Below are 26,070 nucleotides of genomic sequence, written 5' to 3'. Positions count from 1 at the left end.
AGGGTTGTGCATGGAACTGGCTGGTTTGGTTCGAGTCCAAACTGGACCCGAACTGGACTGGGCCAGTTTGATCTGGCACCCCCTTGAACCCCCCACCCCAGTTCGTTCCAGTCCGGGACGGGGTGTTCTCTGAGGTGGTGGGTGGTAGTGTCCGTGGAGGTTCCCCTACCAGCCACCAGCCTTCCTTCAGTCAAAAACCAACCAGTTCAGCTGTTTTTTGGCTCGTTTGGGCCTTCCCTCTGATGCCATGGCCAATTTGGAGACCACTGCCCCTGAGCATTAGGCCTCTGCGTGGCCTGGCATGACCCAGGCCACGCAGAGGCCCATTGTGTAGGCGCAGTGGCCTCCAAACGGGCCGAAGGACATCCGAACAGGCTGTTTTTTTACTGAAGGGAGGCCAGCAGTGGGTGGGAGAACCTCTGCAGACCACCCTCCTCAGAGAACACCCCCAGAGGGGGTAAGTTTAATTTTTAAAAAAAAAGTTAAAAACAAACAAACCAAAAACCACGAACCCCACGAATAGGCTTGTGGCGGGGGTTTGGTTTGAGGTTGGACCGAATGCGGGGGAGGGTTTCAGTTTGACCCTGAACCAGTTTCACTTCAAACCTGTTTGCACATCCTTAATATACTGTGTCTCTAGTGCAGTCTAGTAGCTAAGAACGAGCCTATAGGCACCCGCAGCCCGTACTTCTGGTATTTCCAGCTAACAACGGGGGCAGGGGTGGCAGGGAGGAATGCTGCCGCCCCGAAAACCTTTTTAAAAAGCGGAGCGCCAATGGGGGGGGGAAAGCGGCGGTTGGGGTAAGTGCAACCCCCCTCCCCGCACTTAAAGGGAGACCCCAGCCAGCGTCTAAGCGTGCCTCCACGGTTCCATGCACATCACTAGTTACATGGTCGCTCATTGCGTGATAGGTGGTCCAGTGTGAGAACTATCTTTTAAAAAAAGAATTATGACAGTGAGAGAGATTATAAGTTATATTTGTGATTATTATTCTCAGATGATTTATTGATGTGTTACTACAGTGAACAGTTTGCAAACATATCTGTGTGCATAATTTTATATTGACATTAATGCACTGCAGGAGGAAAATAAAGCATTTAAAAGTAACACTTCCTTGCTGTGTTGCACAATCCTTATGTTGTGCTTGAATTCACTAGGTATCCCAGGAGCTACCTTGGACTCAGAGTCTCCCCCTGCCACCCGCTGTCCATGCCCTGGTTCTCTTTTTCCCTTGAACAATATTCATGTAAAAGCACCATCCTAGCCAGCTGGTTTGCCTTAAGTCAGCCTTGTATATACAACTGTAGGAAAAAGGTCAGACTGAGTGAGAATTGTGTATCTTTGGCCACAGATAGAAGTTCTGCCTGTAAGGTTATAACTATAGTCTCTGTGTGGGAACAGGTGGGAATGTGAGATGGTTTGGGAATATGGTCTTGAAGTTTGGGGTGTGTGAAAAGTATGGAAGAATTATGGGAAGCTGTGTTGGAGGGGTGACATGATGGCCTTTATGTCTCTGTGTTTGAGAACTATGCATTTTATAAAACTTGTAGTTTGCTGAATTGCTTCCTACATTAAAATTGGCTCTTGGCCATTTCCTAGTGAAGTTTGTTGCCTTGTTATTATATGCTTTAAGATAAAAAGTGATGGCAGTTTGGAGTGTGTGGGGGAATTATAGGATGTCTTGAGGTAAATGGATAAAACAGACTATTGCAAGCTGCTTATATATGCTACAGTAGTAATTCAGAATAGAGCCACCTTAAGTGGTGAAGTGGGGAATTGCTTGACTAACAAGCAAAAGGTTGCCGGTTTGAATCCCCGCCGGTATGTTTCCCAGAAACACATATATCCGGCAGCAGCTGATAGGCATCATCTCGTACTGTGCGGCAGGAGGCAAAGGTAACCCCACCCTGTATTCTACCAAAGAAAACCACAGGGCTCTATGGGCACCAGGAGTCAAAAATGACTTGACAGCGCACTTTACCTTTAGCAGTTCAGAATAGATAAGCCCAAGTCTTGATTTCCCAGTTTTAGTGTTGAATGAGGACTAGTTTTTATTTGTACAGTGTCTGCAGTTGACATACTATTTTTGATGCCCAGCAGAAGAAAATAAGTGTGCGTGTGTGTGACCATAAGAATAAGGATTATAACAGGAAACATTAAAGTAGTATGGTTAATTAAAATACATACAGTGGTTGTTTTGGAAACAGTTTTTCCTGAAGCTCTAATAAGGGAGTGGTTAGGCAAGAGGCCAGAAGTAGCAGAGGTCAATTCTAGAAATGTAATTGAAAGTAGTGAATCATAAAGCATTTCTTGTGGGCAGTGAAAGTTAGGTACTTGAGAAATGGATGCAAATCAAGATTCTTAGACTGCAATAGGTGTTGGACTCACAGATTAAAACACAACATGAAATTTGAAGAGCTTCTACATGTAAAACAGTGGCTCACATTATTTGTAATGGCTAGAGTGATTACTTTTTCCCCTTAAAAATTTGTGCCTGGAGTCCAGAAATGCATATTCTCCAGATACATTTGGTGGGGGGGAGGTGTCTTTTCTCCATGTTCTGCAATTTAATTTAAAAACATGGTAGCTTTAAAAGCCTCTCAAAGTTAGGTGTGCGCAGTGTCTGTGGCTGCTGTGCTGGAAATTACATTGCTGAATCATGGGTATTTTTATCTTGGGAGGTACAAAAATACTTTCCAGCTGTAATGTTGATTTGCTTTGTCTTATACAAAATTTAATTCTTCAGTTTGAATAGCTGCTCATCAGTCATTTGAAAAATTGTTACACCATCCCTTGTTAATTACTGTTCACTCTATTATGTTGGTTACATTTCATTGTGCATTCTCAGCATGTTAAGAATTTGATCAATTCTGATTATTACAGGTTTCAAGACCCATCTTATTCCTAGAACATATCCACTTCTGAGAACTGAAACAACGTTTAAGGTACATTTATTCTAATGTTTGTTGGGGTTTTAGGAATATTGGATAAAATGTTTTCTATGTAAACTGCTTGGAGAACCTCCCTGATGAAAAATGGTATATATAAAGAACAAAATTATCATCTATGGCCATATTCATAGAATGTGAGTTAATACAGTCATTATTAAAAAGTCAGTACAGTGCATGCATTAATTTCCACTTGGATATGTGGAAAACCTAGCCTTAAGGAAAGAGCAGTGCACAATACAGTAGTGCCAGAATACATGTGCACAATTTTTCATACATTTTTAAAATTTTTATACACTTGTATACCTATTACAAAAGTTTCAAGGCAATTCAAATTTAAAGCAAAAATAAAAACATATACAGAATTCATTTCAAATGAATTAAAACAAAGAAACAGTAAACGTTCAACTAAAAACCTGGCTGAACAGGTGCACTTCTAGTTGTTTCCTGAAAGTCATCAGGGATGGAGCAGCTCTAATTTCAACAGGGTGTTCCACAACTCCGGGGCAACTATAGAGAAGGCTTGCCTCTGAGTTGCCACTGGACAAATGGGTGGCTTACTCAGATGAACCTCCTTTGATGAGCTTAATAGGTGGTGAGGTTCCTAATGAAGAAGGCATTCTCTTAAATACCCTGGGCCCAAGCTGTTGGGTATATCTATAGTGAAGTTCCTCGAATGCATACCTTCTTCATGAGCAGCGATTGGTACCACTAGAAAAGTAGTCTTACAGTGCTGTGAATCTGTTTATTTCATTTGTATACCACCCATCCAAAAATGCTACAGGTAGTCTTGCTCCAGGATCAGCAATGTAGATGGTTGTCTGAAATGTACTATTTTTAACACATGGTTTCATAACTTCTGTTCACGTTTTCTACCTTTCTGAACTCAACATGGCATAGTGAGCGATGAGTAAATTCTAACCAAATTTCCTCTGTATTCAGACTGTATATCTGTGTACTGGATAGTGCTGTAATAACTTGCTGGAGTGTCAGAAGGACTATATCTTTCCATGGCTTTGCATTGCTCTCTGCAGTGGGATACAGTGGTCTTTGCCCCCATTTAGTCTTAAACACTTCAGCAGCCTGCAGAGCTGCATGTTTGCCACAATTCCATGCTTGTACTACATAAAATAGGGTGTTAGTCAGTGTTGGGAGGAGTTGGCTCTTGTGGTGCACATTGGCACCAATGATATTGGGAAATGTAGTTGGGAGGGACTGGAAGCCAAATGTAGGCTGCTAGGTAGCATACTGAAATCTAGGACGCCCAGGGTAGCATTCCCTGAGTTGCTACCTGTTCCACTTGCAGGGCCAGCAAGACAGGTGGACCTGAGAGATCTCAGTGTGTGGATGAGACAGTGGTGCTGGGAGGAGGGGTTTAGATTTGTTAGGCACTGGGATGCATTTTGGGGCAAGCAACGCCTGTACAAAAGGGACGAGCTGCACTTGAACCAAGATGGAACCAGGCTGCTGGTGCTTAATATTTAAGAAGTCACAGATCAGCTTTTAAAACAACTCCTGGGGGATAGCCAACAGTAGCTGGGCAGTATCTGGTTCAGCAAATGCCATCCCTTAAGGTGTGAGGGACAGAGCAGAACCATGTAAAGAGAAGACAGAAGGATATGCTAGCTGGTCAAAGAGATCAAATAGCTATAAGAAAGATAGCATGCACCAGGTAACAGATTCAGTGTATAGGTGCTTATATGCTAATGCCAGAAGGCTCCGATCCGAGATGGGTGAGCTGGAGTGCTTAAAGAAAACATAGATATAGTGGGCATAACAGAAACATGATGGAACAGTGAGAACCAGTGGGACAGTGTTATTCTTGGATATAAGCTCTATAGAAAGGACGGGGTGAGGGCAAATTGGGGGTGGAGTAGTACTGGAAGTTAAAGAAGGGATGGAATCTAACAAGTTAGAAAACCTAGCAAGACTGGGGTCCTCCACAGAAACTCTGGGTGACAATATAAGGCCTGAAAGGAAATGTGCTGCTGCTAGAGACATGCTCTCATCTGCCTGATCAAATGCTGAGAAATTTGGAATTGCACAAGAAAATCAGGGAGGTGTCAGAGAGAGGCAGAACCATAATAATGGGTGACTTGAATTACCCACATGTGGACTGGGTAATTCACATTCAAGTAATGAGAAAGAGGCCAAATATCTAGATACACTGAATGACTGTGCCCAAGAACAATTGGTTATGGAACCAATCAGAGAGAAGGTGACCTTGGACATAATCCTGAGTTGTGCACAGGAACTGGTGTGAGATGTCAGTGTCATGGAACCTTTAGGGAACAGTGACCATTGTGTGATCACATTTAGCATATGTGCAAGAAGAGAATCTTCAAGGAAGTCTAACACAGACACTTTGAACTTCAAAAGAGAAAACTTATCTTAAAATGAGGCGTTTGGTGAAAAGAAAGCTGAAAGGGAAAATCAGGAGAGTTACTTTGTTCCAGAATGCATGGAGTTTATTTAAAACAACAATAGTAGAAGCCCAGTTAGAATGTATACCAAAAAGGAGGAAAGGTACCATCAAATCCAGAAGGATACCAGCATGGCTAACAAGTCAAGTCAAGGAAACTATAAAGGGGTAGAAGACCTGCCTTGGAAGATCTGCCCAAATGTTAGAGACCAGAAAGGAACACAAGCGAAATGCAATGATAAGGGAAGTGGAAAGAGAGTTTGAGGAACATTTAGCTAAGAGCATCAAGGGGAATAACAAAGCTTCTTTAAATACATCAGAAGCAGGAAACCTGCCAGGGAGGTGGTTGGACAATTAGAAAATGAGGGAGTGAAAGGGATTATTAAGGAGGATATGGAGGTTGCAGAGAAGCAAAATGAGTCTTCACAGTAGAGGATCGTGAGCTTATACCTGTGCCTGAACCGAGCTTCTCAGGAACAGAGCCTAAAGAACGGAGTCAGAGGTGATGAGAGATGATGTCCTAAACTGTTTGGAAAAATTAAAAATTAAGAAATTGCCTGGGCCAGATGGCATCCACCGAGAAATTATAAAGAACTCAAATGTGAAATTGCTGACCTTGCAAAAATATGTAACTTATCGCTAAAATCAGGCTCTGTACCAGAAGACTAGAAAGAAGGCAATGTAACACTTATTTTCAAAAAGAGATCCAGGGGAGATTGGGGAAATTTCAGGCCAGTTAGCTTAACGTCTGTGCCAGGCAACTTGATGGAAAGCATTCTTAAGGATAAAATTGTTATGTGTATAGAAGAGCAGGCCCTGCTGAGGCAGAACCAGCATGGCTTCTGCAAAAATAAATCTTGCCTCGCCAACCTTTTCAAATTTTTTGAGAGTGTCAATAGGAGTGTGGATAAAGGTGATCCAGTTAACATATTATACTTGGACTTTCAAAAAGCTTTAGACAAGTTCCTCATCAGAGACCCTTAAGAAAACTTAGCAGTCCTGGGATAATGGGGCAGCTTCATGGGTGGATTGGTAACTTGTTGAAGGTCAGTCAACAGAGGGTAAGTATAAATGGACAGTTCTCTAAATGGAGGAAAGCAAGAAGTGGGGACCCCCAGGGATCTGTACTAGGACTAGTGCTTTTTATTTATTCATAAATGATCTAGAAGTTGGGGTAAGCAGCGAGGTGGCCAAATGTGCATATGATACCAAACTATTTAGGGTAGTGAAATCCAAAAGAGATTGCGAGGAGCTCCAAAAGGATCTCCAGAAGCTGGGAGAGTTGTCAGCAAAATGGCAGATGTGGTTCAATGTAAGCAAGTGTAAAGTGATGCATATTGGGACAAAAAAACCCCAGTTTCACACATACACTGATGGGGTCTGAGCTGTAGGTGATTGAACAGGAGAGAGATCTTGGGGTCGTAGTGGACAGCTTTTTGAAAATGTCAAAATAATGTGTGGCAACTGTGAGAAAGGCCATTTCCATGCTAGGGGATTGAAAATAAAACTGCTAATATCATAATACCCTTATACAAATCTATGTTGTGACCACATTTAGAGTACTGTGTACAGTTCTGGTCACCATACCTCAGAAGGGACATTATAGAACTGGAGAAGTTCCATTATAGAACCCCCTCTCTCACAACACTAGAACCAGGAGTCACCCCATGACACCTTTCCCAAGGTTGGGAAATTTAGGGTCGACAAGAGGAAGTACTTTTTCACACAGCACATAATTAATCTATGGAATTCTTTGCCATGGCATGTGGTGATGGCCACCAGGTTGGATGGCTTTAAAAGGGGCTTAGACAGATTCATGGTGGACAGGTCTATCAATGGCTCCTAGTTTGGTGGCTGTGGGCCACCTCCAGCCTCAGAGGCATGATGCCTCTCAATACCAGTTGCAGGGAGAAACTGCAGAACAGAGGGCATTCATATACCTCTTTCCTCTGGGCTCCTCAGAGGCATCTGGTGGGCCAGCCACTGTGTGAAACAGGATGCTGGACTAGATGGGCCTTGTTCCTGATCCAGCTGGGCTGTTCTTATGAGAAAGTGCAGAGGAGGGCAGCCAAGATGATCAGCGGCCTGGAGCACCTTACTTATGGCTACAACACCTGGGGCTTTCTAGTTTAGAAAAAAATATGACTGAGGGGTGACATAATAGAGGTCTATAAAATTATGCATGGTGTGAGAATAGATAGAAATTTCTCTCCCTCTCACGTAATGCTAGATCCAGGATCAGCCCATGAAACTGATTGCGAAGGTATTTAAGACCTACAAAATGAAGTACTTTATCACACAATGCATAATTAACCTATGGAATTCTCTGCCACAAAATGTGGTGACAGCCACCAGCCTGTATGGCTTTTAAAAGGGCTTAGATAAATTCATGGAGGACAAGTCTATCAGTGGCTACGCAGCGGGGAAATGACTTGATTAGCAAGCCAGAGGTTGCCGGTTTGAATCTCCGCTGGTATGTTTCCCAGACTATGGGAAACACCTATATGGAGCAGCAGCGATATAGGAAGATCCTGAAAGTCATCATCTCATACTGCGTGGGAGATGGCAATGGTAAACCCCTCCTGTATTCTATTAAAGACAATCACAGGGCTCTGTGGTCGCCAGGAGTCAACACTGACCCGACAGCACACTTTACCTTTCGTCTGAGGGCTGTAGGCCACCTCCAGCCTTAGGCAAGATGCCTCTTACTACCAGTTGCAAGAGAGCAGCAGCAGGAGAGAGGGCATGCCCTTACCTCTTGCCTTTTGGCTTCCCAGAGGCATCTGGTGGGCCACTTTATGAAACTGGTTCTTGGTCTAAATAGACCTTGTGCCTGATCTAGCAGGTTGTTCTTATGTTAAGAGCAGAAATTGGACATATAATTCAGTATTTTCAGAGCAAAATTACATTTGTTTGATTCCTGGGGGGGGGGCATTTCCTTAAATAACAGCTGTGGAGGGAGGCATGATCATGCTTACAGCATGTGGGAAGGTATGTTCAACCCTTTCCCCTTGCACTGGTTCTGACTAAAATTGCTGCCACCCCCCAGTTCCCTGGCCAGGCTACTTGGGAAGCTGCTGTTGCTTTGAACTGTGGAAGGTCTGGTGGGCCACTGTGTGAAACAGGATGCTGGACTAGATGGGCCATTGGCCTGATCCAGCAGGGCTGGTCTTATTTCTTGGGTCAGGAAACCACAGACTTCACCAGGCCAAAGACTTGTGTTTGTGTGAGAGGCCAAATGTTCCTTACTGTGTTGTATGTTAGTGGTCTTAACTGTACATAATTGAGGATGGATTATTTTATGCTATGATCGCTGCATAAAATACCACAAAATGATTTTCTAAGCCTTTCTGAAAGTTTTTAAAAACGTATGGGATCCAATTCTTAATTTTGTATCATAAATCTCTTTCTTTCTGTCTTGTCTTTTTAAAGACACAGCAGCTACTTAAGGAGATGATACTGATTTCATTCTGGATACTGAGACTACTCTCTGAATATGGGAACGAGGAAGGGAGGGAAATTTGAAGTGCATGATTGTCATGCTAAAAAAAAAATCCTTATATTTATTGGCTGATATGTGTGCAATTGTAGACCCTAACCTTCGGGCATACAAATAACCATATTTATATTCTATAGTATTTCTAATCAGAAGTGTACTGGATTTCAATTTTATTTTTCACCTCGTCTTTCCTACCTCTTCAAACAGTATTTGATGCCTAAGTTAAAATTGTTGCATTTCATGGGGACTTTCTCCAAACTATATTTTAGGATTCTTTCCCTAAGCTTTTGGGCAAACGTAAAAACACTCTGAAAGTCTAGTTCCAGTTTGCATGATTGGAGGAATATTAAAACAATAGTCTTGTGCTAAGGTCTGTATAAAGTGTCACATGGATTGTATCATGAAGCATAAATGCTGCAGAGCCAGTATTCTGCTCTCCCACACTAGAGCAGCAAAATTAGTTTTTTAACGTCCCAAATTCTCATTCTGTCCTAGATTTTTGTGCTGAAAACAATTTGCTGTCTCTTGAAGCTGCTGCAGAGGGCACTAAGCTGTACCTTTTTGGAAGCAGGGTACTGAATAACTAGGTGTGTGTTAACATGGGGAACCAAACTTGTGTGTTGTGAGAGTGGACCTCGTATTATAAAAATGGTTGAGACTATTTATAGTAATGAGTTCAATTGCTGTCAAGTGCCAGCATTGGTTACGAATGCCTGGCGTAAGGCATTCATTCAGATTTAACTGGTTTTATGCTGCAATTGAAGGACAGAAATGTCCCAAGGAATGCACAGCTTGGTATGCTCTTTAATTCTATGTCTGTGCCCAAAGCAGGGTGGGCAACATAGTGATGGTATATATTTCTTTTGCTTGGTGTATTTGTGGAGGGTTTTAAAAAAATACTACTGTCCCTTGATTTCAGAAGACAATTTAATAGTAGTAATTCTGTCTAGGAACCAGGAAACTAGTGATAACATCCAGTTTATTATGGCTTCCATCAGTCTTGAACACTGTGTGTGCATGTGTTGGGTGCATATTCAAGTAGAATGGAAGGCTCAGATGGCGAGAAGGGAATGGTTACATTTTCCAACCTGTCAGGAATTGGCTCCGAAGCACAGAATCTGGGGTGGGCAGAACAGATAGAAGAATGCTGAACTACTTTGAGTCATGTGCTAGACCTTCATGGGGCAATTCCATAAGTAACATTCTATGCTTGATGCTCTCTTATTTTGGGAAACCAATCTCAAACAATTTTGTTAGGTTTTTGAAACAGTATGCCAGACATGTGATAAAGAGGAATTATTTTCTCCTCAACTTGGAGAAAATGAGCACTGTTTTTTGTTTTGCTGGTAATGTGACCAGGGGCATAGCAATGTTGGAGTGGCCCCTGGAACACTATCTTCTTTTGTAAGGCAGGAGGGGAAGAACAAGTTGTTGCTCAGCTTGCGGACCCCCTTTCCCTCGGGGGCCCAGGGACATTTGTGCCCCCCGCCCCAACTTCCCTGAGTGTGATGCTAGATAAAAGAAAATGTGTAAATGGCCTCTTGAAGCATGTCTTGACATTTGTCCATGAGGCGATATGGAGCTTCTTGATATGGATTGTGCCCAGCACAAACTGCAAACAAACTTGAGAGTTGCAACATTGGTTTTTGCTTATGTTGTTTTGTTACTTAACAGAATTCAGTGTAGATATTTTTGGTCTGTTTGATTTGGGATTACTGTTGGAAAGTACTCAAAACATGTCGTGATGTCATCTAGAAATGTGCTTTATTTGGTCTGCTTTGGGAACTGCGCAGTCCTATTCTCTTGAATACTCCACATGTAACAGATTAAGTGAGTCATCAACCAACTGTGTAATCATTAGTTTGTTGGGTAAATAACTTGCAGGATGGAGTGAAGCAGTATCTTCTTGGATAAAACTTTGTAACGGAATTCCCATTTGTGGTTCTTCACTTGCTGCGCTGTTAAAATGTAGGAATGTAAGTACAAATATGGCTAAAAGCATGCTGAGTAGTAGACTGTTTTCTCAAAAGCAGGGGTGGAAGTGGACAGAAGTGTGTATTACCAGCAATTTTTGGTAACAGACTCATTCTAGTTTCAACATGATTTGGATCATCTAATATTAAAATGTGCACATAGGATGTGGCTGCTTACTTAGCATCTCAGGCCTTGCTCATGGCCCTGCCACTGACTGAGATCTGTTGGTGAGGACTAGACAGGGCCTTTTCAGTTGTTCCCTGTTGATTTTGGAAAGCCCTAAAAAGTGTAGTTCAGTAGTGCACTGTAATCTTGCAACCATAGAATACCCCTCTTCATCATCTCCCAGACCCAGTAACATGCCATGTTACTGGGGCCGGCAGTTGGTGAGAAGGGACATTCTGTGGTTGCTACACTGCAGTGCACGACTAAACTATATCTGGTTGACCAGATATAAGGTAAAGAAAAGAGGCCAGGTACCCTTTTGCCCAAGACCTGGTCTGTAGAAATACATATTTGGCATATTCTAATCAAGGTCATGAATGTGCAAATTCCACTTTTTTGAATGAAAGAAGTTTTACACATTTGCTTGACTCTCTCCTATTGAAATTATTAGGACTTAGAAGTACGGTAGTTAATTATGACTGAGCTGTAAGATATGTTTAAGCACACCAACTTCAAATGAGTGTGTCACATGTACAGGCAAGAAATCGGATTTGCTTAATTTTAGTTGCAGTTGGTTTTATGTATTTTGTATATTTATATACCACCTATAACTAGTGTTTCAGGGTGGTTCAATCCATCCATAACAATTGATTTTTTAAAAGACTTGTCAATCTCAGATAGAAAAAGCATATTTAACTGCTGTTTTGTTGCCAAAAAGCATGTAAAGGTTTAAAAATGTGGCATGTAAAGGTTTAAAGATGTGGTGGTAATGTGTGAGAGAAGCTCACTAATAAGACTTTCTAAGTTCCTTGAATTTTGATGCTGATGTACTGATTATGTGACTGCTATCAGTAGAATGTGGCTTGAGCCTGGAAGACATCCTGCGTGTCAGCTCAGCCAAGATTCTAAGATGGTCTTCAACAAGTTCCAATCAGTGTTCACTCTAATTTTTATAATCATTGTGGAAAGAGTTTTGTCCTGGGCGGCAGCATCAAATCAGTGTGCGCACATAGTTCTCTCTTTCTCCCTCGAAGTAGGAGGTCACTGCTTACATAGGGTTATCTTCCACTCCTTTGCTCCTAATAGATAGGAAGTCTCAGGTCTTTCAGGTGTCGTAGGTCCGCCCCCTTTCCGGGCATGCTCAGGTGTGTCCCCAGTTCCTTCCTGTCTGCGCTCCTGATCAGACGCACAGGGGCTACGGCCCCCTTTTTTCTTCTATCCAATTTCATCCATTGGTGAGCTTAACCTTTCCTTTCTGTCTCTGGGGATGGACCTTTCTCATGCTGGGGATACCCTAGCTGGCTTCTTATCAGAGGGCACAGGGGGGGAAGAGAGAAATAGGACGGCCACCAAGAAGGCCACCAAACGGCTCCGCCATCTTTCCTCGGGCACACATGGCCCGGAAAAGAAAAAGAAGGCTCCCCAGGTTAAGGGAGACAAGGGCAAAAAATTAACTGCTTCTGCCCCGAGACAAAGCAAGCGCATTCTGATCCAGGCTGTCTGCAGCGGCTCGCTGCAGCAGCCCGGGAAGGCGGGAAGCCATGTGGCTGGCGGGCAAACAGGAAGCGTCCCCGAGTCCTTCCCAGGCCTCCCGATCCCTCCCAACCCAGGTGCCCAGACACAACGGGCTAATCAGGGGGGGGGGTGCGGGGACTCACCGGCACAACCTTCCCTGATCCTCCTTCACCCCCCCGCAGACCACGTGGAGGCTTTGCAGCCGCCATGTGGCCCCTCGGCCGGCGGGAGCGCCGGCGAGAGCAGCCCGAGAGCCGCGGCTCCAGCCGCTGCCGAGAGCACTGCAGCCCCAGCAACAGCGGCTAATGGTGCTCTGCGCCCCGACCCTCAGAAGGGCGCCTTGGCAACAGGCCCTGGTCCAGCGGACCCTACTCGCCTCCCTCCAGCAACCGGAGTGCCAGTCAGCTGGGCGGCGGAAGTTTTCGGCTTGGGAACGAGCGCCGCAGCAGCGGGCTCTTCCCCAGCCGACTCCGGGCTCCCCGCTCCAGCAATCGGAGCGTCAATCAGCTGGGCAGACGGTCATGGACGGGGAACAGGCATCGCGCACCCCGCGTCGCTCCCCTACCCCGCGGTAGCGGCATTGGCCACCGGGCGAGATCCGGCCAGGGGAGTTATCCCCCTAGGGCAGCCAGTGATGGGCCCTCAACCGGCCCCTCGCTCCTTAAGTGGGTCTGTGCTGCCTCCCCCCTCACTGGCACTGCATGACGAGGGGCAGGCGTCCAACCAGCTGACAAGGGCTGCGATGCACGCCTGGGGAATGGCACCAGCGGGGGAGGGCGAAGCCTCGGTGCCTCTCACCCTCCGTAAGTCTCCGCGGGCGCGTGCCAATCTGGGTGAAGACTCGATGCCCCTCACCCACAGCGACTCCCTACGGCCACAGACCAGGCTGGGCGAAGCCACGGTGCCGCTCACCCATGCCACCTTGGTTCAGGCGCCGGGCAGGCTGGGCGAAGCCTATGGGCCTCTCACCCCCAGCACAAGAGGCACGCCACACAGAGCAGGCGAGGAAACAAGACAAGAACTGGCGTGGCGCCTACTCAATGCTCGCCTGGACTCACTGCCATGCTCTGCTGCCGAGGAGAGGGCGGCCAGACTGCAGTCACAGCCGGAACCGTTGGAGCCCCCAGTGGAGCTCGTACGGGATAGCTCCCCGGACCTCCACCAGGTGAGTGGCATGCGCGGGGACCCCAATTTGCAGCAGGACATGTCTCTATGGGTCCAGGACATGATGACCAGAGAACTGAGAGCAAGCGCCAGAGATCTCTCACGCTTGGTCAAGGAGATGGTGGCCCTAGAGATGAGGAGATTTACAGGGGCACCCTCCAACTTATCACGTCAGTCCTCAGCCAGACGTTATCACTCTAGCGATTCCTCTTCATCCTCCGACAGCAGCCCAGAAAGGGCAGTCCCGACCAGGGGGCGGTCCAGGAGGGGGCGCCACCAGCCCACAGGGGGAGCAGGTGTGGATACTCAGGAAGCCAACCTCCCCAGCACAAGCAATGGGAGAGGAGCGGGGGGCCCCACATCAGCCCAGGGCAGACCGCCGGCAAGCAACCCCATAAGGGTCACCCCACATCAGGGTTCAAATCCCGATGTATTGGGGGAGGTGGTATCTGACAAGGAGGAAGGGGAGCTCTCTGAAGAGGAGGTTCCCCAGAGACCCAGCCCCATCCTGAGGCTCTTCGCACAGGAGGCATACGAGGTGCTTCTCTCAAAGGCCAAGAGGGTCATTAACGAGGCGGCCGCCCCACCTGACACACAGGAGGCCGCCGGCCAGCTTTCACAGGAGGTTTTTCCTACCTCTTCCAGTCAACACCAACCTGTGGTTCCCTTTCCACCTCTCTTCCAAAAAACTATGTTGTCTGAGTGGGAGAACCCCGCCTCCACTAAACTTCTAAGTTCCTTTCCCAGGAGGTTCTACATGCTACCAGAAGAGACGATGGCAGAGATTGCTATACCAAAAGTGGATACACCGGTCGTGGCCTTGGTCTCTGGCGCCATTATGAACAAAGAGGGGGATGAGCAGCTGAAAGGGCCAGAGGACAGGAAAGCAGACGCTCTCTTGCGCAAGGCCCACGGGGCCTCAGCAACGGCCATTCGGGCCTCCGCATCAACATCCATTATGGCCCGGGCCTCGGTGTTGTGGGTAAAGGACCTCCTCGCTAAGATAGAGCCCAGTCAGACGGAGCTGCGTCTGGGTCTGAATAAGCTGGCAAAGGCCGCCACCTTCATGGCAGACGCGAGCCTAGACTCTATTCAGTCTTCATCCAGAGCCATGGCAGCGAACGTGGTCCTATGCAGGTCTCTTTGGCTAAAGAACTGGCGAGTGGACGACAAGTCCAAAGCCAACTTGGCCTCCACCCCCTTCAAAGGTGGTAACCTATTTGGGGAGGCTCTAAACGAGGTGTTAGTGGAGACTCAGGATAAGAAAAGGGCCATGCCAGCGGCTCGCAGGGATGGCTGCAGCCGTTTCCGCACTAACCGACAACCTTTTCGCTCCTCCAAGCAAGCCTTTCGTTTTCGAGACCAACGCCCCAACAGGTCGCAGGGACAAGCCCAATGGGGAAACACCAACCGCGGGAACCAGAGGAACAAAACAGGTTTCTGCCACTTCACGGCCCCCCAGTCCGGGGGAAGACAAAACAGGAAACAAAATTGACTATCTACCGGTAGGGGCCAGGCTCCAGCACTTCGCCCCCAGGTGGACGAGGACAACACAGGACAGGTGGGTTCTAAACACACTCGAGTCCGGCTACTGCCTGGAGTTTACCACACGGCCACGCAACCAGTTCCTCATCTCTCCAAAGTCCAGAGATCAGAACAAGCACTTCCAAATGGAGCAGGCTATTCACCATCTGCTCCACATCCAGGCGATAGAGCCTGTGCCATCGACCGAGTTATGTCATGGCGTTTACTCCATCTTGTTCTTGGTGCCCAAGAGAGATGGTTCATGGCGCGCAGTCTTAAATCTCAGACAGTTAAACCGTTTCATTTGCAAGAGGCGTTTCCGCATGGAATCCCTCCATTCCATCAGGAAGGCGGTCGCCCCCGGCGATTTCCTAGCCTCGATAGATCTCACAGAGGCCTACCTACACATACCTATTGCCCCCGTCCACAGAAGGTTCCTCAGGTTTTGCTACAACCAGAAACATTTCCAGTACAGGGCCCTACCGTTTGGTCTCTCCTCGGCCCCAAGGGTCTTCACCAAGGTGCTGGCCGCCCTGGTGGGACACATGAGATTAGAGGGGCTAAGGGTCCATGCGTATTTGGACGATATTTTAATCAGAGCACATTCCTTACAACAGACGGAAGCAGACGTTTGCAAGGTCCGCCTACTGCTCAGGACACATGGGTTTTTGGTGAACGACTCAAAGAGCCGGTTCCGGCCGTCCAGGATGTTATTACACCTGGGGGCCTGGTTCGACACGGGGGCAGCAACCATCTCACTTCCCCCGGAAAGGAGGGAGAAAATCCGCAAGCAGATTCAACCTCTCTTGCGGAGACGCCAGGTAGAGGTCTCGTTACTGGCCCAATTGCTAGGGTCCATGATCGCGTGCATAGAATGCCTACCTTGGGCAAGGTGGTATGCGCGCCCGTTACAGTGGACACTGCTGCCATTCCAGGACGAGATCGCCTCCCGCTCCAGCAGGAAGGTCCCCCTTCCGCTTTGGGTGAGGCAGTCCTTCCGATGGTGGTTGTCCCCTGCAGTGAAAAAGGGGAACCCATTAAGGGAACCCAACAGGGTGATCGTCACTACATACGCAAGCCTGACGGGCTGGGGGGCACACTACAGGGAGCAGACTGCTCAAGGCCTCTGGTCCACAGAGGAAGCCCCTCACAGCATCAATTGGCTAGAATTGAGGGCCATCAGACTGGCCCTGTTACAGTTTTCATCCCACCTTCGGGGAGAGCACGTATTAGTGAGAACAGACAACATGACAGCCAAGGCCCACATAAACCGGCAGGGGGGTACCAAGTCGAGATCCCTGATGGAGGAGTCCAACTTACTCTTCCAGTGGGCGGAGAGTCAGTTGGTCTCGATCAGGGCAGAGCACCTGAGCGGGGAGGCCAACATCCAGGCGGATTGGCTGAGCCGCCAGACAGTGGACCAGTCGGAGTGGGCTCTCCACCCCGAGACCTTCAGCCTGATACAGCAACACCTGGGGTCTCCCCAGGTGGATCTGTTCGCATCCACGTCGAACAGCAAGCTTCCCCGTTTCTTCATGCGGTTCCAGCACCGCCTTGCGGAGGGAACGGATGCCCTGAACTCCCCTTGGCCAGCAGGCCTCTTATACGCCTTTCCCCTAGTGGCACTCATTCCTCGGGTTCTGGCAAGAATCTGAGAAAGGAAAGCACAGGTCATACTAGTGGCACCCTTCTGGCCCAGACGGCCTTGGTTTGCCGACCTGGTACTGCTCTCGTTAGTACCCCCCGTACCTCTGCCGCTAAGGTCAGACCTTCTGACCCAGGGGCCTCTGCACCATCCGGATCCAGGGTGGTTCCAGCTACACGCTTGGAGTTTGAGCGCAAGCAATTAGCAGAGAGAGGTTACTCTAAGACAGTTCAGGACACCATCTTGGCGGCCAGGCGGCAGAGCACAAACAGGATCTACCAAACTACCTGGGCCGCCTTCCTCAGGTGGGCAAGGCGTAAGAAGGTGGACCCCTGCTCGGCCAGGGTTCCCCAGGTACTCGCCTTCCTACAGGCGGGGCTAGACCAGGGTCTCAGGCCCAATACGCTGAGGCGACAGGCCTCAGCGCTGGCGTCGGTCCTCAAGTTGAGGAAGGCTGGGAACAACTTGCTCCATCCTCACCTTTCCCGTTTTCTACGGGGAGCAAGCAACATTGCACCCCCGCCTGTCCATCGTTTTCCCTCATGGAACCTTAATAAGGTCCTAAATGCCCTTACTCGGGCTCCCTTTGAGCCGCTGTCCTCCATTTCCCTCAAGTACCTTTCCTACAAGGTCCTCTTCCTGGTGGCCATCACCTCGGCCCGCAGAGTGTCAGAGTTGGGAGCGCTTTCTATAAGGAAAGAACTTTGTGTTTTTCAGCCTGACGCTGTGATTTTAAAGACCGACCCTACCTTTGTTCCAAAGGTCAACTCCATGTTTCACCGGTCTCAGGCAATAGTTTTGCCCTCCTTCTGTCCGAAGCCCAAGCACCCACAGGAACGTAGCTGGCACTCCCTAGACGTGCGCAGGGCCCTGCGCACGTACATTCAGAGGACTAAAGACCTAAGAAGGTCTGAAGCCCTTTTTGTGTCCTTCCACGCTACTTCCCTGGGCTCCAAGGCATCCAAGGTCTCCTTGGCGCGCTGGCTACGGGCATGTATTGCCTCAGCATACCAGGCCTTGTCTCTACAAGTGCCCCGTGGCATCACGGCGCACTCTACCCGAAGCGCAGCCACTTCAGCAGCCTTCTCGGCGCAGGCACCATTGGGGGAAATTTGCCGCGCAGCCACATGGTCTTTCATTTCCCCCTTCCTCAAACATTACAAAATTGATTCGCTAGTTGCAGAGCAGGCAGCCTTCGGGCGCACAGTACTGCAACAGGTGGTGGAACACTGATCCACTTCCCCCCCGGGATCCTATACTGCTCTGGTAGGTCCCTATGTAAGCAGTGACCTCCTACTTCGAGGGAGAAAGAAACATTGGTCTTACCGTGAAGGGTTCTTTCTCCTCTGAAGTAGGAGGTCATGCGGCCCTCCCGTGGATCAGGAACCATCTAGGGTCAGGCCAGGCCTCCTTCTGACTATCGGCCTTAGCCCTGCACCGCAGGGAGTTTTCAGCTGTCCGCTACGGCAGCGCCGAATCATTACCAATTCACGTATTTTCATACTAATACCTCAGGTCTTCTATCCTATTCGTGTCTAAGCTCCGGACTTTCCTTGCATGCCTTCCGCTATCTGCTTCTACTTATTCCATCGTCAAACCTGAACAACAACAGGCTGATCACGAGAGGCAACAGTCGGAACTGGGGACACACCTGAGCATGCCCGGAAAGGGGGCGGACCTACGACACCTGAAAGACCTGAGACTTCCTGTCTATTAGGAGCAAAGGAGTGGAAGATAACCCTATGTAAGCAGTGATCTCCTACTTCAGAGGAGAAAGAACCCTTCACGGTAAGACAAATGTTTCTTTCCCACTCCCACTCCCACAAGTGTTAATGACTTTTTGAAAAGTGTGTATTGGACTAGGACCGAGACAACCCAAGTTCTAATCCCCATTCAACCATGAAACTCACTGGGTGACTCTGGGCCAGTCATGTATCTCTCAGCAGGGTTGTTGTGAGGATAAGAATAAGCATGTACACTGCTCTGAGCTCCCCGGAAGAAGAGCAGGATATAAGTGTAAATAAATAAATACATTTTATTTAAAGAGTTGAGTACACCTCATGGAAAACATGGAAAGCTACGGTAATCACAGCCTATTCCTGCTTGCCCACTGTTCTGCAGCAGGGGAGTGGGAGACTGTGACAGATAGGAAACATAATCCTTTGCTTCACCTTTGGGGACAATTAAAAAAACAAAAAATAAGGAAATCAGCCCTTCCTTCTCAAGGATTTGCTCCTCTTCCCACAAATTAAAGACGTCTCCTTTGCAACGAGGGCAACCCCAACACATGGTTGCAACTTCTGCTGGTTCTCCTGCCGATATAACTCCTTGTAAGATGTTAGGCAAGCTTGCAAGCCCAATACACATTTGCTCAGAAGTAAAAACCCCTGAGTTTAATGAGACTTGCTTCTAAGTAAGTGCACACAGTATTTTGCAGCCCACTGAAGCGTGGGCAACGTCGGGCTTGATTATGACTAGAGATTGTGACTAGGGAGGAGAACTGGTCTTGTGGTAGCAAGCATGACTTGTCCCCATAGCTAAGCAGGGTCTGCCCTGGTTGCGTATGAATGGGAGACTTGATGTGTGAGCACTGCAAGATATTCCCCTCAGGGGATGAAGCCACTCTGGGAAGAGCAGAAGGTTTGAAGTTCCCTCCCTGGCTTCTCCAAGATAGGGCTGAGAGATTCCTGCCTGCAATCTTGGAGAAGCCACTGCTAGTCTGTGAAGACAATACTGAGCTAGATAGACCAATGGTCTGACTCAGAATATGGCAGTTTCCTATGTTCCTATTCTCCAAGCCTTGTCATTTCTGCTCCCACAACTGTCTGATCCATGCAGCAATTAAGCTGGAGGAGATCTGACTACACTCAGTGCTCAGAATATCAGATTCGGGTTTGTCTAATGACTCAGCCAAGAGCCATTCAGACACCAGGTTGGAAAAGCACATGCTATACGCAAGGCAGTGAAGAGCTATTGGAGTTCAGTGGGGCTTGATTCTGAGCACGTTGGCTGGCGATGTTGTCTGTAATTCAGACATCACCAGCTTAACTGTCTTGTGGATCACAAAGCTGCCCCGGGCGCACACATTTTTTTAAAACTCCCCCCCCTGCCACCGCCACCTGTCCTCTTCCTCCCCCCAGCTCTGGTCTCTCTGGACTCTGTCTGGTTTGCTGGCGGTGGGCGGGGAGCTGCCACTGACTCCTGTCCTCCTCCCTCCCATTGTCCTCTGGCTGCTCCATCTGCAGCCGTGGCCGGGGTAGATAATGTACATGTGATCAAGGCTATGAGTGTTTGTGCATATGGATTTAAGTGGATAACAAGATAAAAATGAAACATCTAGCCAACTGAACTGAGAAGTTGTGCAATGCTTTCAAAAAACACTGTTCAACAATAAAGATATGACTTGTCTGAGAGAAATTTTTCACAAGACTGAGCAACTGTATGCTGAATGTGCAGTGCTTATATGAATATTGTTGCAGGCGGTTGAGGGACTGTACACTTTGTGAGTAAAATACTGAAGTGCTAACAGTGTCCTGAAACTCAAGAATGCACTAGAGCAACTTGACAGTTCCTAGGGAGTCATGTCCTTTTAAAGTCTTCCTTGCCCATTTCTGTGCAGTCTTTGCCACATTGTACTGTAGTTGGTTGTAATTGTGGTGGCTTGAAAATATTTTTCATTGTCAGTGCTATTTCTGTGATGCCCTTGCCTTCAGAATGCTCGGCAGGAGCTGATTGGCAGTTACAAATCTATTAAATCAGTTGAGAGGGTGCATGAGGGAGGGTGAGGAGAGACTGAAAAGAGTTAGGTCAAAAACAGGAAGAAATTAGTGATGAATGAGTGTGTGTGTGTGTGTGGTTTAAAAATAATTCACAAATCCTATGGAAATCTCTGTCTGCCTTTTCTTTATCATAACTTTTGCCTGTGCTGGGGCATGGCACTTCTTCTTAGAAGAGACTGTCAAGACTTATTTAGTGTGCTGCTGCACACTTTGAAAAAGCATGCAAACATTTACTTGCTGGAGAGAGGAAGGATGCAGGTCAAGAGACAAGGAAGGTAACAAAGCAGGTTTAACCAACAGTCGTTGGCTACAGTCTGCCATTGTGCAGAATTTGTTAGCCATGTTTTTGAAAAAGAACTTGTTTCTGTGAAGGAGAAGAATTTTTCTGAGTTGTAATGTTGCATCTGCACAGATTCCCAGGTTATGTGGGGCATATGTGCATTGTGACTAAGCAGTGCTGATGAGCAGAACAATCGTAGTGCAGACAGGGCCTTTTATTTTATGAAAATCCAGCACATTATAATGGAAAACTACACTGTCTGAGTAAATGTATCTGTCTGTGTCCTCGGGCTTATCCACTGATTAGCTATTCGGTATTGCCTTTGCTCTACAGCAGAAAATAACCAAAGCTTTGTTCTGTTGCAATTGCATGTTGTGGTATACTGGGATCTCCTAGATGTGTTTTGTTGAAATATTGCATGAAGTGTTTAATGCTCTCTCTTGGTAGGTACAAAGATGTGAAGCTGAGACTCAATCCAGACAAGAAAGAAATACTGCTGGTTGGTGTTTCCTCTGCCTGGGTGAACGATGTTCAGCCTGTTCTAGATGAGGTTGCACTCCTCCTGAAGGACCAGGTTCACAGCTTCAGGGTGCTCATTGATCCAGGACTCTCACTAGATTCTCAAGTGGCCTCTTTGGCTTGGAGTGTCTTTTATAAGCTTCGGCTAATATGCCAACTGTGACCTTACTTTGCCAGAGATAGCTTGCTCACAGTTACTCATGCTCTGGTAACCTCTTGCTTAGAGTAGGCTTCAGTTTGAAGCCTACTCTGGGAAGAGCAGAAGCAGATTCAGGAGGTGAGCAAGCTTTTCTAAACAAAACAACATCAAGCCTTTTCCTCCTTCAAACTAACAGGAGGAAGGGAGATTTGAGGAGCTGGTTTCTTTTTAAGGGAGAAGTCCTAGTCTGTGTGTCTGTGTTTGTTGCTGATGAAACTGAAGGGGGGAAAGTCCCACGGTGCTGTAAACAGGTTTATTTGAGCCCAACGCATGTTGGCCAAAGCCGCCTTCAAGGGCAAAATCTTAGAGTAGCCAAAGCTAATGAAGCACATTTGCTGATATCTTCTCAGGTCCCCCCTCCTGCATTCTGCCTTCCTGTCTCCCAAAGGAAAGAGGTCCCTCAACATCGGTCGAGCAACAAGTGTCCAAACTGCTCTCTGAGACAATTTCTCTGGTCAGCTTTTAAGTGGATTTAATTTGGATCTCAAGCCAAAATGCCTCTTAGTGAGCTTCAGTTTAGTACTGTTAATATTATTAGCCTGGTTAGCTTTGTTAGTTGATGTTGTGTTGCTTGCTAATCAAGATTTCTTTCCTGTATCCCGAAACCCTAAAATAAACCTGATTCTGTTTTGGAATTTCAACTCTGTCAGTCATTTCTGAGACCAAAAGCTATGCAGAAATTTATTCTGAAATGAGCTGCTCCCTGTAAACTTGCTGGGTCCCACATAAGCCCCAAAGTTAGTCATGGGTGTTTGTCAATTCCACAGCTTCCAGTATCGTTAATAGGTCACTCCATGGGTTTATGGAAAAGAAGACATGGTTACGGACATCTGGGATTATTGAGCCTCAGAATGCAGGTTGGGCAATGTGTTTCAGTACTTTCTTGATGGTAAAAGAACTTGGGGCCCATGAAGTGTGAGCACTTCTAGAAGAATTGTGCTAGGCTAGTCTTTCCCCTAACTTGTAGGATGCACATATGTTGATGTGGGAGTGGTCATCCCCTTGTATTCTGAAGTTATATGTACTCCCAGAGAGCTGCCCAAAGAGTTTTTTGATTAAACTGAAGATTAAAATGGATTGCATCCAAAGTTATTGTGCTGCAAATGGAAGGCACTTCTATTCACACAGGGAGTGGGTGGGTGGACATGTTCCAGATCTCCTCCTTCTCTACAGCCCCCTATGCCTCTCTGCAAACTTGCTCTGGCAGGGGGATACTCTGGGGTAGGATGGAATGAGGGGCTGCAGTGAAAATGCTACCTTAATACAAAGAGAAGTACCTTTCATCTACAGGTCAGCTTAGAGTGCAGCCACTTGAAAGTACTGAAGATCACATTTTTACCAGGTTTCTTAAACAATGGTTGAAGGTATAATCAGAGGCGTATCTCGGGAAAATAGCACCTAGGGCAAACACTGAAATTGCGCCCCCTGTCCAAACATCTGACACCCATCTTTCAGATAATTTTACCATAATATCAGCTCAAAAATACAAGTCAAGCTCATTAATCTTTTAATATTTCAAAAACTATTTAGCAGTGGATGTAGCCAGACCAAAAAATGCTGGAAAACTAAAAATTTCAGTATGCTGGGGCTCATGAAATACCCAAATACTATGTGGAGGTGTACCTGGAAAACTAAACAGAAGTGCCTGTCTTATTCTCTACTATGCATTGTAGCATCACTATTACATAAGTTTTAAAAATAAATGGCGAATTTGACTTTTCCCAGATACTCTGAAAATAATTAAAGGATATGCAGAGAAAACTGTGTCACTGCTTGGAATGTATTCTAGTATTTCAGAAAGACAGTTAAAATGAGAGAAAGAGAGCAAGAAACTCCCAGTGGGCCTTAATACTAAGGATTTCACACTGATTCAAAGACAAACTCATCATTAATAGCCATATTATTAAGACATCACATTTAACTCACTTATCACAAGAAGCAAAGTAAGAGCAAATGAATTCTCCTGATTCTCTGTACATAGTGCCAAACTAAATATGTGTACACTGACTTATATTATTATTATTTTTTTAAAAAATACCTGTAGCCCCTTCGGTGGGCTTCCTAAAGGCCTTGGGGGGTCTGCAAAGGTTCCCCCTTCCCCTGCTGGCCCCTAGGGCCTTGCCGGGACAATTTCAGTATGTGCAGTGGCCATTTTTAAAAATATATATTTAAAATGGCCGCTAAAAACAAAATGGCCACCGTGCATGCTCGAAATGGCCTCTGCGAGGCCTGGCATGGCCTGGGGCCTCACAGAGGCCATCTGAACATGCACGGTGGCCTTTTTGTTTTTGGTGGCCATTTTAAAGGTTTTTTAAATTTTAAAAATGCCGCTCCCTTAGAGTGGCACCCGGGGCACGTGTCCTGCCTGCCCTACCGTAGATACGCCCCTGGGTATAACGGGTCTTAGCAAAATTAATTAGGCTTGAGCCCGAAATGTTTCGGAGGCCATTATAAAGGCCTCTGAAATGTTTCAGCTCCAGCGGCCGTTTCGGTGCCCGCGGGGGTGGTTCTTTAAGGGCAGGGGAGGGTGCACTCACCCCTCCCGCCTCATTTCCCTCGCTGGCGCTCTGTTAATTTCAATCCTCTCGGGGCGGCAGTGTTCCTCCCTGCCGCCCCGTTGCCATCCTCGGCTGGAAGTGGCCAGAAGCACCGATCACACGTGCACCCATTGCGTGTGTGCATGTGCATGGCAGATGGGTGTGTGTGCGATCAGTACTTCCAGCCACTTCCTACCGATGACAACATGCTGCCGCCTCAAGGAGATATAAATTAATGGAGCACCGGCGGCAGAAATGCGGCAGGAGGGGTGAGTGCACCCTCCCCCGCCCTTAAAGAACCACCCTCGCCAGTGCCGAAGTACTTTCGGGCACATCCCTAAAATTAACTGCAGGTTTCAATATTTGCTTGAATACATGAAAATCAACAAAGGAATACTTTAGCTTTGTCTACAACTTCTGTGCGTTTAGTATGCTGTTACCAAAAAGGTGTCTGTCTCCTGAATATGGGAGGCAGAAAAAAAGGGTGGGGGGCGGGAATCAGAGCTCCAAACTTCAGTTTTTATCCATGTCTTGCATAACAAAGCAAAGATTCTTTAAACTGTTAAAGATACAGTTTTGTTTTCTCCATTGTCTTTAACAGGTAATCATCTTTCGTATGGGTGATAGGATTTCCTAAGAATAAGCAGTTTTATAATGAAAGGCCAAAGTGTTTCTTTAGCAATTGTTAAAGTCTTTCTGGTTTCGCCCTATTCCCTCTTATCATTAAAGGTGCGTAAATTGTTTTTGAAGCAAGGGTGTGTTTTGATTTTTGCCTAGTATGAAATTTGAGAGCTCCTGTTGATTTAGAGATCTGACAGGAGAGGCACAGAGCGGTAGACATAGCTGCCAGCAACTTTGCAACAAGGAAATCAAACACTACTTTCTGTTCAAGGATCTCTTATTCCACAAGGACAAATGCAGGTTCTGGGATTTCTGAATTGTGCAAGTAATGGTATGTATTTTTAAAATATTTGAATGAGTTTTATATGGTTGATAGATGGGTAAACAAATGTTAGAAAACAAGTCTTTACTGAATGTTCTACTATCCAGGGAGACTTTTGGCTATGTACAGACAATAGCAGTTTTATGTTAGTTTTTCTAATGTTCTGTTGAATGTTTACCAAATATGCCATAAATTCCCTATACTGGCAGTTTCTTTATGGAGACTTGGAAGTAGTAATGTCATAAGGACGTTGCCTGCAGTACCCACCTTCATTTTTTGCACTTCACAGTAGTAACCATAACCTGTTAAGCTGGTTATGGAGCTTTCTATAGCAATTCAAGCTGCACCCTTGAAATGCCAAAGCTGTCCCCTAGCCCCCAAGGAGATAGTTTCTGGAGGCACAAGCAGCTGCAGAGGGAAGGGGAGATTGCTGAAAATCACCCCTTGCACAATAGAAGATCCTGACATCTCAAGGGAGGGTTAGTCTGGATGCTTGTTTTTAAATTACTATTTATTTATTTAATTTATATACTGCCTGACTCCAAAGGCTCTAGGCAGTTCATGGAAAACTACCATATGTTGGTGATGTTTTATTTAAGGTATATATTTATGTTGGTCAATATGTACTTCTACTCTCCTGTACTGGAGCAAATCCCTTTTTCTTGTAATGGAGTTTACAAATATCCCCCTACACCTTACTGTTTGAAGTAAGGCTTCTCCTTTTCTGCATTAAATTTGTTCACTTGCTGAGCTATTGAGGGAAGCTTAGGGCTACTGTTCCAGTTGTTTTACAGGACTAATCTGCTCATAACTTCTGTGATGAGTCTATTCCTAGACTCACTTTTGCTTAGTACTGCATTGAAGCTTTGCTTTTAAAACATTCAAACTAATGCTGGCAAATGTTTGACTTGATACAAAAAACATAGATATTGGTTTATCTGTTGCTTAGAGTTAAA

At 46.5% G+C, this 26,070-nt stretch overlaps 1 protein-coding gene across 1 annotated transcript in view; it reads left to right on the top strand.

The window, feature by feature from the left end:
* The window catches only part of PTK2 (protein tyrosine kinase 2), a 358,217-nt gene that overhangs the window by 10,066 nt on the left and 322,081 nt on the right, over positions 1-26,070 (top strand). Inside the window, exon 2 of the mRNA XM_053243262.1 lies at positions 2,885-2,946. The gene's annotated coding sequence lies outside the window, so the exon portion shown is untranslated. The remainder of the gene's footprint in view (positions 1-2,884; positions 2,947-26,070) is intronic.

This window comes from Hemicordylus capensis, chromosome 4 (assembly GCF_027244095.1).
Source record: "Hemicordylus capensis ecotype Gifberg chromosome 4, rHemCap1.1.pri, whole genome shotgun sequence".
Taxonomy (NCBI): Eukaryota; Metazoa; Chordata; class Lepidosauria; order Squamata; family Cordylidae; genus Hemicordylus; species Hemicordylus capensis.
This window is presented reverse-complemented; position numbering and strand designations above follow the sequence as displayed.